The following is a 16,912-nucleotide window of genomic DNA, read 5'->3' as shown; positions in this document are numbered from 1 at the left end:
GGCATCCACTGTCGAAGATCCATAAAGAGTGAAGAGTCAGTGTGTATGACTTCCTCTCCACAATTTCTTTTTAAAAATATTTCAGTCCCAATTCCCATAGAACTAGAATATCACCTGAAAAGGACTGTTTGCCTTCAGAGCTACATGAGAATTGAGGTTTTCAAGCAAAGCTGAGCTATCAAAAAAACAAGCTGCTTATACATCTAGAGAAGAAGTACAATATTATCTGTTACACTCTGCACATGTAAACTGTTCCTCTTCAACATTTCAGAGCAAAGAAGTCAGTAAATTTTTAACCTAAAAAGTGAGAAGGGATTACAGACCTCTGAAAAAATTACAAAAGCCATATCATTCTGTAACATTGTTCACAAGAATTGAGCTCTACTTTCAGGAGTCTGTCATTTGGATTATTAATTTTTTTTTAATGTGAAAGGGCTGTATTCCAACACTGACTTTCAAGCCTAAGAGCATTTTGGTCTGAAGATGATTGACTATAGCCAAAAAATCAAGATAAAGAATGCAAAAAGTGGCTTCAGACCTTTTTAGCAGGTATATGATTTCAAGCGCCAGTTTGATATTAGGTTGAACAACCAACAGAGCACAGCAAGCACCAACTCTAAGCCAAAGATAGGGCAAGTCCCAGCCTACAGTCATACAGAGGCAACAAAAATCCATTCTTCCTCTCCACCTATCTGAAACTCTCTCCTTTCTTGAATCCTTACAGAAGGACATTTTTCCTGCTCTATCCCACTTTACATGGGATTCCATGTAAGCAGAAATTCCACCTTTCACATTACTTTTTGGCACGATCTTCACATGGGAAGATAGATTTTAAAGAGAGCTTAAGCTTGTAAAAACGGCACCTTCCCACTCCACAAGTTAGACAAACGGTTCCAAAACCATACTCTGTGTAGTAACAGCAATTAAGATTTTGCCCATTTCCTCAGAGTTTTGCAGAGCCTATGAAAAATCATTTAAGTTTTGAAGTCACAAACACCACTGACCCCATCAGCCTCACAGACTCAATAGTGGATTTACAAAGAGTAGGTCACACTTCTGCAGGCAATCTCCAAGCCCTGAGCAAGAACAATGCTGGCCAGAGCTGTGACAATGCACAAGTGACAGGCAGCACTTGAGCACAATCTGGTCAACAGTTACTGCTTAGAGATCCCATGAGAGCTGCACTAGAGATATCAGAGGAAAAACTTTTGCAGAAATCCTCTCACAGACACAAAGGTGGAGAAACAAACAGTACAAAGCTCTCAAGCACTACTTGGCTTGCTCTTGTACTAATGAGAGAAACCCACAGCAGCACAGACTTTAGCATAAGCAACTCATGAACACTGCAGTCTTTCAGTACCCATATATTGTCTACAAGAAACAGAGGGTAACAGTTTACAAGGGATGTAGTGATAAGACAAGAGGAAAAGGCTTCAAAATGACAGAAGGCAGGTTTAGATTTGATATTAGGAAGAGATTCTCTACTGTGAGAGTGGTGAGACACTGGCACAGGTGGCCCAGAGAGGCTGTGGATATCCTATCCCTGGGAGTGTTCAAGGCCAGGTTGGATGAGGCTTTGAGCAACACGGTCTAGTGAAAGGTTTCCATGACCATGGCAGAAGGTTGGAATGAGATGATCTTTGAGGTCCCTTCCCACTCAAAACATTCTATGATAGATACCCTGGCTGCAGGCAGCTTGACCTGGTTAAGCCATGACACTGCCCATGCTCCAAGCACACCTCCAATGGCAGTGAAAAATGAGCTACAAAGACAAGTATAAAGCCAGGTGACACAGATTTCAACATCATAACACAGTTTTAACAGACATTCAAGCACAGCCCCAGTTTCCTCTAAAAATGAAAGGTTTCAGTGAGATAAGCAATTAAACCTACACAAAGCCTTGAGTCACTTGCTGGGTCAAGATCCAGCTGATTCCAAGAATCTCTATGCAGGCTGCTTACCCAGAAATTGACCTACTGCCTCAGAAAGTGCTGCTTAATTTAGAAGAGTGATTACTTACAGCACCTGCTGCTAGCCTCGCAGGCCTATACGCCAGCTTCTCCAAAATTAATGCTAAGTCTTCTAAAATTATTTTCATAAGTCATTAAGGAATGAACTAAAAAAACTGCGCTAAATGTAAAACATAACAATCAGCTGGGTTATCAGCAGCAATTGAAACTTTTATTTCCAAAGTAAATAGTGTGAGTTAAGGCAGTTTGAGCTGAAGTTGCAGAGCCAGTCCTTGTGGCAGATTCCCTTCCTCAGCCAGGAATAAACAGCAAGCACTGCACAGGAGACACACACCAAACTGTGCATGTAAATGACACACCACCTCAGAAGCAGCCCCACACAGCATGAGAACCTTTGCAAAAGAGGTGTCCTGGTTTTAAAGCCACATTATCTGAAGGCTTTAAATCTAAAGCCAAACCCACAACAGCCTTGTCATGCAAGCAAAGAGCCTCAAGCAGCAGCTGAGGACTGAGATCAGCAGGAAATAGAGAGAGGGAAAGTAGAGAAGAAAGGAGGACCAAAGAGCAGCTTGATTCCCAAGCCTTAGGCCTTGTCTAGAAGTTTCTGTTCATATCTACAGATAGAGACTCTAAATAAGTACAAAGGCCCTAACAGGATGTATCCAAGAATGCGATTGCAAGGCCAGCTCAGTAATTTTTGATCAATCATGGCAACTGGCAGAAGGGACCATAGACTAGATGAAGGCAAATGTCAATCCTGATGTTCCAGAAGACCCAGGGAACCACAGGTGCACCTACAGGAACCTCATCAAGTTCAACAAGGAGCAACACAGTTTTGCACTCAGGGAGGAACAACCACAGGCACCTACAGGAGGATCATCCAGATGGAAAACACTCAGGCAGAAAAGGACCTGGGGGTCCTGGTGGTCACCAAGTTGAGCATGAGTTAGCAGTGAGTCCTTCCAGCCAGGAAGGCAAATGGCATCCTGGGCTACGTTAGGCCAAGTGTTGCCAGCAGGTTCAAGGCAGATGGTCCCTCCCCTCTCCTCAGCACTGGTGAAGGCACACCTGGAGTGCTGGGTCCAGTTCTGGGCTTTCCTCTATGAGGCACACAGACCAGAGAGAGTCCAGCAAAGGGCTGCATAAATGCTGAGGGGAGCATCTCTTTAATGATGAAAGGTTGATAGAGCTGGGAGTACTCAGCCAAGAGAAGCACAGGCTCAGGGGGATCTCATCAGTGTCTATAAATACTTGCAGGGAGGATGCAAAGCAGACAGAACCAGGCTCTTGTCAGTGATGCCCGGGGCCAGAGGCCATGGGCACAAACTGAAACATTGAGGGCCCCTCTGAACATCAGGAAACACTTTTTCACTGTGAAGGTGATCAAGCACTGGCACAGGCTGGCCAGAAAGGTGGTGGAGTCGCCATCCTTGGAGACATTCAAATGCTATCTGGGCACAGTCCTGGGTAACTGGCTGTTGGTGGCCTTGCTTGATTACAGCAGGTTGGGCCTGATGACCTCAGAGCTCCCTTCCCTCAGCCAGTCTGTGATTCTGTGAAGACATGTACCTAAAGGTGTACAGGCATCAAGAAGAGCCCTTCCAAGACACAATGCAAACTTTTGCCTCAATTTTAACTACTGAATGCACATTTTTATTCTGCTTGGGCAAAGATGACATTTCAGTAATGGTAGCTGAGATGTTGCGCGCTTCCTTGCAGGAGAAGGGGTTCAGAATTAAAGATGTAACCCTTTACCACACAGGTCTGTCTCAGAGAACAGTCAGCCCACTCGCTTGTGTGCACACAAATTGGAAGCAATCCACATTTGGAGGCTTATTTCTTTTCCTAATCAAGACAGAGGTTTTTTGCAAAAATCCAGCTGGGATCTTAAAACCCACTTCACGCACTCAGAAGGACTTTTTCAGCAGCTTGAAAACATCCAACAGTCTATGCCTGCTTCCTCCCCTGACCCATATATATCAAAATCTAAAAGCCACAAGCAGTCTATACAGAAAAGTTTGCCTTTTAGGAGATGGAACAAAGAACACAACATTCCTGTCTGAGTGCAACAAAAACAGTTTGAACAAGATTTCAAAAGGTCGCAGTCATTGCAGCCTCCCAGAACTAGAGGCACCCAGTTGCAATTCAAGCTAGGCAGCTCATCTCTTTCAAGCCCAAAAGCTTGGCTGAGTTTGCAGGTCTTTTGGGGACACTAAGCAAAGCACTGGAGTGCCTCAGCTCCAGACACCGGCTGCCTCAGAAGCCAAAGCAAGCAAAGTAAAACTCAAAGTACTCAGGCTTAGGAGAGCTGTGTGGGCAAAAAATGACTTCACCCATTGCTGTGTAGCAGGCCCAGAAAGCATCACACTTCATACGATTCCTTGGGGTGTTCTTATTTCCTTGCTTATGGCTTACGTGTTGAAGTATTTTCTAATCTGTACATCTTTCCAAAAGAACCCACTATCTGCTGTTTCACAATGTACAATGAATTAATGAAGGTTTGATATAAATAAATAGCCTGAAATTATTTTGGAAGAGAAAATGCACAAGAGCTTCTCCAGAAAAGCATTCAACTCCTCCTTCCCCCACCCCCTTGGCCAGCTCTGCCTGTACAAGAGGCTCATAAAATTTCAGGACTTTTTCTAAATTCTAAGCACTGCACAGAAAACCATTCATGCATAAAACACTACTCAGTGATAAAACGTTACTAATGTGGATGGAAGAACAACTTCTGCCAGGTAACACAGAATACCTGAAAGTGCACAGTAGCTCCACTGCCCTTCTATAAAATGAAGACATAGCTGAAGTGAGTTGAGAAAGGTCACACAGGTGTACAGCAGAGAAGAAATACATCTTCCAGGTTTCTGTCCTGTTCTGGTTCTGCACTTGCAACTCTCCAACCCTCTTAATTTTGCAAGCAACTTGAGCAAGGCATGGAGCAGGGATCTGCTGCTGGAACAGGCTGCCAGGCAGAAGCTGCTGCAGCTGGCACTACTCTCAGAATGGAAACAGCTCAGAGAACAGGAGGAACTGGCAGTGCTCTACCACCCTTAACCATCATCTGTGCAACTTTCCCAATCAGAGATATTGGCACTGCTCACCCTCTTTTGCCTTTCCACCTTAATGAGCCTCAGATTTGTTCCCGGTTTAAACTACCAAGTGATTACAACACTTTACCCTAGTCCCTACAGGGCACAAGTTGCATAAACCAGAGATTTGCATCACTGCTGCTGGCACACCTTATAGTGTTCTTGTTCTGACCACCTATGCCAGGAATGGAATTTTCATGTCATAGAATCATAGAGTCATTAAGGTTGGAAAAAAACCTTTAAAATCATCAAGCCCAACTACCAACCCAGCACCACCACATTCACCATTAAACCATATCCTCAAATGATATATTCAAACATTTTCTGAACATTTCCAGGGATGGTGACTCCATCACTTTCTTAAGCAGTCTGTTCCAATGATTTATAACGTTGTGAAAAAAAAAATAAATCCTAATATCTAATCTAAACCTCCCCTGGCATATCTTGAGGCCATTTCCTCATGTTCTGTTAAGATGAAGGAAATGGTCAGGCCTCTTTTTCTGGAAAAACATTTCACCATCAGACATTTCTCTACAGCCTCTGCACTCTGAGGTGCTTAAAGCCTTCAGCACATCCCCTCAGACTGCCATGACTGACATTGACCTTGTTCCCCACTTACCTCACATCAGGCTGAACCTGTTGCCCTCCACTCAAAGCACATGCTCCAACCTATGAACTCACCCCAGAGCAAAGCACATCCAAGCTGTGACACGACCATCACATTCCTTTCTTTCTCTCTAAAGTGCACTCATTTATGCTGCTCTGCTGAACAGCTGAAGGACATCTATTCCCACAGGCCTATCTTTGCCCCACCTCCTTACTCATGTTTCCTCCTGCCCCAGGAGATTGGTGGCAGATGCTCACCTGGGGCTGCAAAGCCCCAGCATCACCAGTTAATTCCCATCCATTTTAATTTCTAAACACTTTTCAGATCAATGGCATGAACTGCCATTTCAATGAAACATTAAGAGCTGAGCATCAAAACCCTCCTTTAATTCATGTAAGATTCCGGTAAGAGAAGCCATATTTCTAGACACTCTCTACAGCCAGCCCTTGGGGCAGAAGCAGAAATAGAACAAAACCAACACCGCACTCATGGAGTGGCATCATGCCAAATCTCTCTAGGCTTTTGGCATCAGAAAAAATTGCCAGCTACCACCAGATTCAGCAGGAATCAAGCTGAAGGTCTCAGGTGTGCAGTCTATCACCAGTTCAGCTTCTTCAAACACCGAAGTTCTGATAACAGCCTCATTCTACAGATAGTTTTGCTCTTCTTTCTGAAAGGGGTGCTTCCTTCAGTCACCACAAACAAGCAGCAGGTGCTAAAAACATGCCAGGTTTGACTCACAAACTTCATTAGCCTCTTTACAGAGTTTGTGGTTTGTTTTTCATATTTCTCTTTGTGCACAGTGAAGGAGATCATCTTTTATTCGTATGCCCCACTTCCAGTACACTTCAAGCAACAGCTGAGTTTTAGTGCCTTTATCACATTTTTTTTCTTAACAGGAAAAAATAAATAAACAAAAGGCCACACGCACACCCTGGATTTTCCCTCCTTAATGGTACAGAAACATTTTACTCATCAGCTCCCTGTCCCTTCCAGGTTTTACAACCCAGAACAAATTTTAGCCAACAGCATTTGTTTGTGACTTCCAGCGCCATTTGTCTTCTTTCTCAAAGGTTCAGAGAACCATCTTGACCCAATCCCAATACTACTGCTAGTAAATTAGCAACTCTGGCTGGTGGGAATCACATTTTGATCATAACAGGCACCCCTGTTATGATCCAAGGAGATGGATAAACCAAATGTTGCAATACAATACCCTGGCAACAGGCACCACGGCAGAAGTTGTCTGAGCCAGCAACAGGACATGGCTGAAAGGGCTTGGAAGCAGATTCACATCCCATTTGGCCACTCCCACTACAGGGACAACAACCTCAGGCAGAGCTGCAACAGCCACCACAGCATCTGCCCAGAAACCACAAATTAGTGGCCCAAAATAAAGCTGTGAGGAAGCAGTGCCTCTGCAGTGGTTCAATTCCTCTGGCTGTCAACCAGCTTGGAGCAAGTCCCACAGGTACAGAAAACCTAAGAGGCTGGAATCAAGCCTTCCATCGGTGAGGCAACCTGATTTCACTGTCCTTTTCATCAATCCCTCAGGGCTGTTTTCACTCTCTCATGAGAATCTGGGATATAGTTATGTAAAACAGATTCCTCACCCTTAATTAAAATAAAGTTCACATGCACACCCTGCTGAAGGCAGCATTAAAAAAAAAATTACATCTATGAGGAATAAGTCACTTAAAATTTAAAAAAAAAAAATCTCATTGTGCACACAAGGGAGTGTCAAACACTTGCCAGCCACCTGGATAATTGCTTCCTATGAAAAACTGCACAGGAGAGCCCTGGGGAAAGGAAGGGTCATGCAGAGATTCTTGCAAAGGCAAGAGTCTTGCAAAGTACAAGTGGGATTTGCCCTGCACAGGTGAGTGCCTGAAAGCCTGTCACCAGATTCTACCTATTCTGAGGCTACAGTCACCAATTCTCCACTGCACTAGTATGGTCTTCTATTTTAAAATCAAAGCCCATCGTGTTTAATCAAAAGTTCCCTGGTTGTAAAAGCATGGGAGCTGATGGCTTTACCTGCTGACTTTGCGATTTAAACCTGTGTTCCTCCCTTTCTTCCCATATGGAACAGTCTCAACTATTTTAGCTTCTTTTTGGAAGGTAGCCCATTTCATTGCCCTTTCTGAAATGCCACTGTGCTCTGCAAGAGATGTGGAGACCAGAACTTCACATCACCCACGAGATATGGGTGCATTGAGCATTGATACCAAAGCCAAATGGTGTCATACATCACCTTCCCAATGAGGATGGTGGCCTTTGTGGTTGCTGCTGAAGTGATGTTTCCCTCTCCATCATAAGATGTGAATTTTTTTACTTCCTATTATCCATGTGGCTTTCAAACCATAAAAAAAGCCTTACCTCCAAACTTGCAGGAGCTTAAGGTGTTGACAGAAGCTTTCTGCAAATTCAAACTTCAGCCCTTCCTTATTGACACCCCCCAGAACTTCATGGAACTGGGAAACAGGATTTTCATTTTCAGAAGCCACACGAACTTTCCCACTAACAGTTAACGTTTCTCTACATATTCAGAGATCCTTTCCATTCCTGGTAGCATGACTTTGTTGTGTTGTTCCCAGGATCCCCTCTAGAGCCCTTTTTATAGTTGGGAATCACACTGGCAGCTCCCAGTCCTCTGGCACAGCGGCTGTCTGTCTGTAGTGATAAATTAAACAGCTTGGCCAGCAGTTCTGCAGTTTCACATTCAAGCTCCTCAGGATTCTTGAATGCCATCCAGCTCTGGTGACTTATTAACATTTCTCTATTTGGTCTAATTTTTCCTTTAGTAATTATCTCTAATTAGTTTATGGATCTACTAGCTACGAAAAATGCACTTGACACATCCAACACCTCCAGCAGTTAAGACTCGATATTCTCTGCTAATGCTTTATCATCTTCAAGTAGCTTGCTTATGCCTTTGACATCAAGCACTCCCCACGACACCCAAATCTTATTGGATTATATCCTCAGACATAAATATAATATTTATGTCCTAGTGGATATAATAAGAGATGTCCTAACATCTCAGAAGAACAGTCCCAAGACAGACTGCTTTACCTTCCTGCTGTCCCCCTCCTACCAACCTGAGCCCTGGAGCAGCTGTAACCCTGCTTTTCCCTCCTGGTGAAAGTTTCAGATACCACAAGAGATCAGTGAGATTAAACTGTGTCACCATGGCAGCCAGCTGTAAGTGCTTGGATCTCCACCCTGCCTAACAATCCAAGTTTAGGACAGGAGCTATAAAGGCCTAAAGCAGAGTTTCCTAAAGCTTCTCCTGTCTGAGAAGGCCAGCACAAATGGGAAGCAGCTTTTGTGTGATGTGATGACATTTATAGATGCCAACCAGTCTGAGATGCAAACAACTGCAGATTTTAGTGGTTTACCCTGACTGAAGTACTAAAGCAGGTACCTTCCTTGCAGCCACCCCTTTGTTTCTGTTCCTCAGCGGCACATCCCTGTGACACTCACAAGGTTCTATGAAAATTTTCCTTTTGAATGAGGCTGTGTGTGAGGCTACCTGCCTGCACAAGCACTTGCAGAGTAGAGATTCAGTTTCTTTCTTCCACACCCTCCATTCCTTGGCATTTATACCCTTCAGAAGCCCATAGCAGTCCTGCCCTCCCACTCATTTTATAAAAACTACACAAGTATATAGCTTTTATCTTCCTCTTGCGTCAATCCCTCCAATCCCAAAGTCACTTCTGTTGCTTTCTTTCAACTTCCTTCTCTTTATCTACTAGAAAGTAACAACGATCAAAGCCACCATTACATCACAATAAAAAAATCCTTCACACTGATTAGCAACATCAGACCCAATTTTCAGAAAGATATTTAAGAGTTTTTTAAAGTACTTTACCAGCTTAGGTGCCAAATCCCAACAGTTTCTGAGGGAATCAAGCGCCCACGCGCTTTCTGGATTCCCACTAGATGCCTACCCACATCTTTTAGTACGTAACCACATGAAACACTACTTTTGTTCTCAAGGTTAGGCTCACAAGTGCTGCTAAGACAGTCCCTGAATGTTCCCATTGAAACACACAGGCTACTGACAGAGTTATGCCTCCTGGTTAGGGAGAAGAAAAAGAAAAAAAAAAAGGAAAAGAAAAAGAAGCAAGGTAGGGGAAAAGACAAGAAAAAGGAAACAAAAGGAAAAAGCCCTCCACAAGTTTTGGCTTTTGCTCTTTCATGCCAGGCAGATCTTACCAAATACCTGCTACACAGTTCCCGCCAGATGAAAGCTTTGTTTTCATCTTGGCTATGAATTCTGAGGCACAGATGTTGTTGAAGTCTTTCTGTATATATTGTAGGGTATTCAGAGATAAAATGACATTATGCTATATCAGAAATGTGTTTTCCCACTCCTCCTGTGCCTGCTGCTTCCCTGTTTGCCCTTTACACCTATATAACAGAACTAAGCGTATTATTTCTCCAGCACAGTTTTATGTTCACTGTGAGCCTTTACTGGCAGTGTTTAGGTAGAAGGTGACAAAGAATCACAGCACCTCCATGAAAAAGCCATCAAACATTTGTACAACTCCTACACTATAGCACTTTGGCTATGAAGTGGAAGACTACAAGATAGAAGGGGAACAGTAGACTTATTTAATTTTGTGAGACTGGCTGCAGCATTAGCAACTTAATTCTGTCTCAGAATAAAAATATAGTTCCAGCTGAACACCAGAAGAAGTTTGGGCCCAGCTTATAATTATTCTCTCAATTCTGAAAAACTTCTCAAGAATACATAGAACACTTACACAGCACAAGACATTATCCAGATAGGTGATGGGAAAATCCCAAAAGTGCTCTGCTACACTAACAAATGAACCCACTAGGCCAAGCACAGAAGTTCTACAGCATGGCAGGGATTACAAGAATTATTCCTCCATACGGCACCAAAGCAGGATTCAGAGCAACAGAATAACAGGATGGGGAGAAATACATGATCCAGTCAGGATATTTTGTCAGGGTCTTTCCCACAAAGACATTTATTAAAGACAGAGAACCAGCTGGAGAAGAGTCAAAATCAAAAGGCTGAGAAAGTTGGGGCTGTTCAGCCTGGAGAAGAAAAGGCTCCAGGGACACCTTAAAGCCCCTTCCAGTGCCTAAAGTGGGCTACAAGAAGGTTAGAGAGGGACTTTTTACAAGGGCATGGAGTGACAGGGCAAGGTGGGGGGTGGGCTTAAGCTGAAGGAGGGTGGGTTTAGGTTTGATATTAGGAAGAAATTCTTTTATAGAAAAGTGGTGAGGCACTGGCACAGGTTGCCCAGAGAAGCTGCGGATGCCCCATCCCTGGAAGTGTTCCAGACCAGGCTGGATGGAATTTTGAGTAATCTGCTCTAGTAGAAGATTCCTTGCCTATGGCAGGGGGGTTGAAACTAGGTGATCTTTAAGGTCATTTCAAGCCAAGCAATTCTATGTTTCTATAAAATCCATTCTACACTAAGGACTTTCAGTTCTTCAGCATAAGCAGGTCCTGCAGGAGCTGACTGGGCAGGTGCTAGAGGTTCAGAGAGCTTGGGGACAGAGGGATGTAGGAACAAAATAAGCAAACTAAAAAGCTGTATACAGCAGGTATCACAACAGCAGAATAAAAAGGCACTTACTTGAGCGTCAGTTCTGAGGGGCCACTAGATCTCACTGTATGTATGTCTCACAGACCTTGCTTCCAGCACTCAGACCTGCAGGCAGCTCTGTGATCTTTAATACTACACCACAGCTACAGTCACTCATACTGCTTTGCAAAGTTTCCTGCCAGGTCAGCTCACAGCCAAGTGCTGAAAGGGAAAAGCACCCTTGCCTTTGGATGGCTGTGTGCCACAATGAGCTCAGCTGTGTCAAGCTTCATCCTCCGATCTCAGCTCCCAAGAAACTCAAGCAAAGAGCACACTCCCAGCAGGTGGAGAGAGATCCCTCCTGTCCTTTCATCATGCACTCAGTCTCCAAGAAAATTCAACTTCAGAATTATACTTTTAATGTTAATTTTGAGTTGACCACATCAAAAGGTAAACAGCTGCCAATGACCACATCCTTGCTTTATAGTTTGGGGGAGGAGGGGAGTGCAAACTGGTTTTGAGAAGAAAAGCAAAGCTCAAGCTTCTCATATGCTAGTTGAGAAGAATCTTAAGTCAATCACACTCTCCTCCAAAATTTGTTGTTAATTCATTAGCAATTTAGAGCCCTCACTGAGAGAGTTTTTATGCTGAAACTAGCACAAGTTATGTTTACAGAGAACCCTTTCCCTGCTCACCCCATTAATACCCCAATAAAAAGAAAAAACACTCACAAGAGCCCCATCATGGAAGGAAAGCACATGAATTAATGAGAAAGGAGATTCAGAGCACAGAGATCAGGCATGCTCATCATCTTGGATTTCAGATTATTTACCTACAGCTACAGGAAGTGCAGATGGAACAGGATCTCAAGCCTTCAAAAACAAACACAGCTACACCAAACATTGGATGAGATCACCTTGTTGAAGTCACTGCTCCTCAATACTGAGCCAAAATAACAGGGTGGGATTTAAAAAGCAGCATCATCAGAAACACAATGCACCCACTGTAATACTAAATTTAAAGGAGGTATAATGTAAAAAGCAGAAAGCCACTTCCTGCTCAGGTGAGATTATTTTCATCTTCATGACCATTACATCCTAAGCTGCACATTTAATGCTGCCATATGTCATCATGTGATGAAATGTTTTTGAAACAAACAAAAAAAGCCCACACAAACACTGTTGGTGGCATTTGGACTGGGTCCCAGGATGAATAAGTATTGGATCAGAAGGCAGGAAGGGCTCCTGCAGGATGTACCTAGTGTTAGAATTGGCTCTTATAAAAAACATAAAGGTCACCTAGAATAAAATTTATTATGTGAACTAACATTTTTAAAAAAATATCTTGATGATCATCTAACGAGCTGCAGGAGATAAAGGAAATCAAGCTGAAAGCATTTCAACATTAGCATTTTTCTAAAGTAGCAAATAACTTTAAACTAAGCCTTTGCCTACAAGAAAAGACATTTTTGGTTGGACAAAGTAAATGACTAAATTCTTACAATTTTTTACAGCTCATCACTTCTGAATGTTTTTCTTTTGCAACTCAAGGACTTGTTTCAGAGACACGCAGAACAAAAGAAAAACTGGCATCCTGAAGTCTACAGAGTAGTGAGATTTCTGATCTGCCCTCGCAGCCTTCTCCTGCCCTGACACCCCCAAACCCCCTCTTCACTGTGAGTCAATTGGAAACAAGCTTGGGAGGGGGGACTGTTAATATGAGCTGGCAGGACACTGTTTCAGCAAGTATAACTTGGATGTGGAAGGCAGTAGCCCTACTATGACAGTGCAGTGAGTCACTCGATGACAAGTCACTGAGGCATTTAGAGATGGATTTTGAATTCTAACAAGTGACACTGTTTTGCCTCCTCTAAGGGAAGGAGGCGCCTTTACTGAACTTGCAATCCAAACACCACCTGTGACCCTCTGCCTCCGACTAAAGACAGCCGACACAGGAATACACTGTTGCATATTTTCTGTCTTGCAGGAGAGCCCTGAAGGAATCTTGAGTTGTTTGCTTTCTCTTCTTGAATCAAGACCTGCTTTTGTCATTCCCAGCCCTACCCTTACCTCCTCAGCCTAATGAAATCTACGGATTTAAATATTCCCAGATATTCATCACCAAAACTACCTGGCTGATAGAGGAAGATAATGGGTTTCTTCCACTATCCACTCTTCATCCTCCTCCCAAGCCCCAAACAAGATGCTTTGTAGTGGGGTGGAGGACAAAATATTTCACCTCCCTGCTGCTCATCTGTTCTTGCCCAGTATCTTCAGGATCACAGAAGAATGAAGAATCTGTTTCTCATCAGTCTTAGTGGCAGGGGAAAGTAAAGATAGGCAGGAGACGAACAAGGTTTCTGTAGAAAGGCAAAAGGAAAACAAACAAACTAACAAACAATGCTTTAAGAGATATGATCAAGGAATGAAAGCAGAGAAAAGAAACCAAACAGGAAAAATACAAAAGTTATTTCCCCCATACACACTGCAAATTAAGCTCAGTACTGTGGTCAGGGCTCCCAGAAATGGCAAGAGACACAAATCTGACATTGGAGGTTACAGCTCCAGATAAAGTGTCACTTTAATTTTATTCATACTCTTTAAAATCTGGTTTAGGAATATATGCAAAGGAATTGAAGCAGGCCTGGAAAAGTGCTTCCAGTCTCACTTCTGCAGAGTCTTTTGGCTGTGACAAGGTAGTGGATGTGACTCCTGCTGATTGCTGTGAATATGGTACAGCCCTTTTACTCATTCTCTCTGCTACCAAGGGAGTAAAAATTGCACAGAAGAATTTATAGCACACACAAATGTAAGAGACTGCAATTTTTCCCAGACACCTGATTACCAAGACATATAGGCTGATGCAACAATAAGAAATCTGATGAGCCAGAAAGTAAAATGCAGATTTTTATATTAGATCAAGATAATTGTGAGACAATACTTGCTGCTGGTGCTGCAGTTTCCTCTCCGTCCTTCCCTCACAACTTTTCTGACTTTCTGTAAGGCTACTCAGTGAAGACTTCAGTGATTTTGAAGAATTACGTTATAATGCTAGTAACTCACTGCAAAGAGTTAGTGGATATCATAATTTCCTCACCCAAAATTAGGAACTGGAGGCTCAAACCAAAGCCTCTGTGTGCTTAAATCTCTTTATTTAAGTGTTCAAGGCACATTTTGATCAAATTCTGTCATTTTTCTTTACAGATAGGAGTGGGAGAAGTCTTTTTTATATGACACATATTTTTGCATAGCTTTTACATCTCCAGAATCTTGGAGCTTAACAGAAAGCATCAAACACCTTAACACACACCCACAACTGCATACATTTTACCAAAGAACCTTACCAATGACTTTGATTATCAGAAAGGGGATGGTTTTGATGAAGGACTATGTGGTGTCATCACCATTTCATTTCTGGGTCTCTCTTTGAGTTCAGCTCCCAAAGTTTTTTCATTATCACCTGTGATCATGAGACCAAAGCAGGAACACTGGAAGTGAACACACATCTTATTCCAAAGATGGACTGAAGATGGTCACAACAGCAGGGTAAAACAGGGATGGGAACTATAAGCTTGCGGTTAACACTTTGTGGTTAAACAGGAAAATTAGCTCTCCTGAGCAATGTGGCAAAAAAATTCAATCAAACTTTTGTAGAAAAAAAGAAGTAGCAACGACCACATCCATGAGAAGTGCCATCCACCTAGCAATCATTCCAGGATCTTAGTTCTAGGACTTTATCTTCCTCCAGCTTCTCTCTTGCATGGAAACTGAGTATTCCAGAGCAATTTCTCATTTCAGCAAGATTGGTCCTGTGTCAGGGGGCTCAAACCCTCTCAAGTAAAGCCTTTATTAAAGATACCATTGAAAAAGAAAAAAAAAAAAAAAAAAAAGAAAAAAAAAATTCCACACAATCAAAGAGTTTTCCCCTCTGTGTGCTGTTGAGACAAAATTGTCTGATTTGCTAAAATTGGCCAGTATGTGAATATCTGCCCAATATTAGTTTTTGACCATACCTAAAACAACATTAGCCCAATTGTACACTAATTTAGATCACTCTCAATAAAAGAAATTTTTTAGTACTATGCCTACATCTTCAAGTCTATTAAAAACGTTGCCCTAACAAAACCAATGTTTTACTAAATAAAACACTGATGAACTAGGGCTCTATTAAACGTTAACACATTCTGTGGTTTGCAGAGGAAAATGACATTAAAATTTGTCTTGTGTAAGGTATTCCTGAAAGGAAAATGACATAGAAATTGTGCTATTTCCAGAAGAACTGCAAAATGCAATAGGACTTTGATAATTGAGCGTCTTATTAATTTTAATGAGCTAATCAATATTGCATTTTGAATCTTGATGTGTCCATTTGCTGCTAATCCCTCTTTGTGCTGTGCACTCCCTGGTCTTTGCAGCTGTTACCTGACAAATCCACCTTCTATTGTGAAGGGGCACAGAAGTTCAGGCTCAGGTGACCAGTTTAACGAGTGAGAAAAGCAGGGGCTACATTACCACCCTGGCCTCATTTTTTTCCCTCCTCTACCTTGACAATGCTGGCATTAGAGAGCTCCATAACAGCCTCAAACACCTCACACAGCTAAGCACAGGGCCTTGAGCTGAATGAATCTAACAGCTTCAGTAGTGTGCAGAGCATTGGGAAAGAGGGGTTGGAATATCCCTCCCTGATGCTACTGAAGCAAATGAGCTTTTGCTTCACCCCAAACAGGTCTGAACCCTGGAAGCACATGAATTCCACATTCAGCTGTGACTTCCATCCTCTCAAAGCATGATTGAAATAAGGCATTCTTGAAATACCTACTAAAGGCAAATCACAGAATCATCCTGGTACAAAGCCCTCAAGTTGAACTTGTTGGCAAAATTGCATAATGTTTACTTACAGATAGCTGGGGAAATTAAATACAGGTTTTACAAAAGTAATCACTTTTCTACTCTTTCCACAGCAATTTCTGTTAACCCAGTCTCAGAAGAGACTGGGTTAAGACAGCAAGCCATTCTTTAGATCAGCAGAGAATGTTCTTTTGGGAATATGTAGGTACTAATAATCTATTTTGCAATTTCTTTATGCTAAATAAGTGACAAGGCATTTTGCATTACACTACATGCAAATCGGGAATAAAACACATGATGCAAGTCATTGGTTCAATTAAAAACATTTCTCACTCCAGCTCTTACTTCATGAACAGAAGATCAGCCCTGAGAAATGGGCTTTGGCTTGTAAGGGAAGCATCATCTAAAATACTGGTGTGCAACTACAGTCATTAAGAAAGGTGACAAATAGTTCAAAGCCCTCCTGATGCTTAGAATAAGTAGCTCAAAGCCATGCTGTGACCTTAGCAAGCCAGGCTGACAAACTGTCTCCTAACCTTTTGTATTTGATTTTCCTTCTCTCTGCTGCCACCTGGAAAGTCATCAAGCGCCATCAGCAGGAAACCATGGGAAGACAATGTAACTACACACAGCAAGCTCACAAGGGCAGGAAACAAAGCCTTAAGGTAAACTTGGAAGACTTCTCCACTCCTGAAACACTCACAATATGAATAGAATTATTTTCCTCCCCTGTTTTCCTTTTAGATTACAGGTGGACAGACTTTATGGAAAAAGAAGAAAAAAAAAAAGGCATGACGCAAGTCTTTATGCCCCACCTGCCTGCAGCACA

General features: G+C 42.5%; 1 protein-coding gene across 16 annotated transcripts in view; it reads right to left on the bottom strand.

The window, feature by feature from the left end:
• Positions 1–16,912, bottom strand: part of PAK1 (p21 (RAC1) activated kinase 1) — a 147,676-nt gene that overhangs the window by 99,639 nt on the left and 31,125 nt on the right. Inside the window, exon 1 of one of the 16 annotated variants that reach the window (XM_064409790.1) lies at positions 5,741–5,858. The exons of 11 other annotated variants lie outside the window; for them this stretch is intronic. The gene's annotated coding sequence lies outside the window, so the exon portion shown is untranslated. Of the gene's footprint in view, positions 1–5,678; positions 5,859–16,912 lie in introns of those variants that run through there. 4 more of the 16 variants (XM_064409783.1, XM_064409785.1, XM_064409782.1 and 1 more) reach the window with 4 other exon arrangements.

Source organism: Passer domesticus, chromosome 2 (genome assembly GCF_036417665.1).
Source record: "Passer domesticus isolate bPasDom1 chromosome 2, bPasDom1.hap1, whole genome shotgun sequence".
Taxonomy (NCBI): Eukaryota; Metazoa; Chordata; class Aves; order Passeriformes; family Passeridae; genus Passer; species Passer domesticus.
This window is presented reverse-complemented; position numbering and strand designations above follow the sequence as displayed.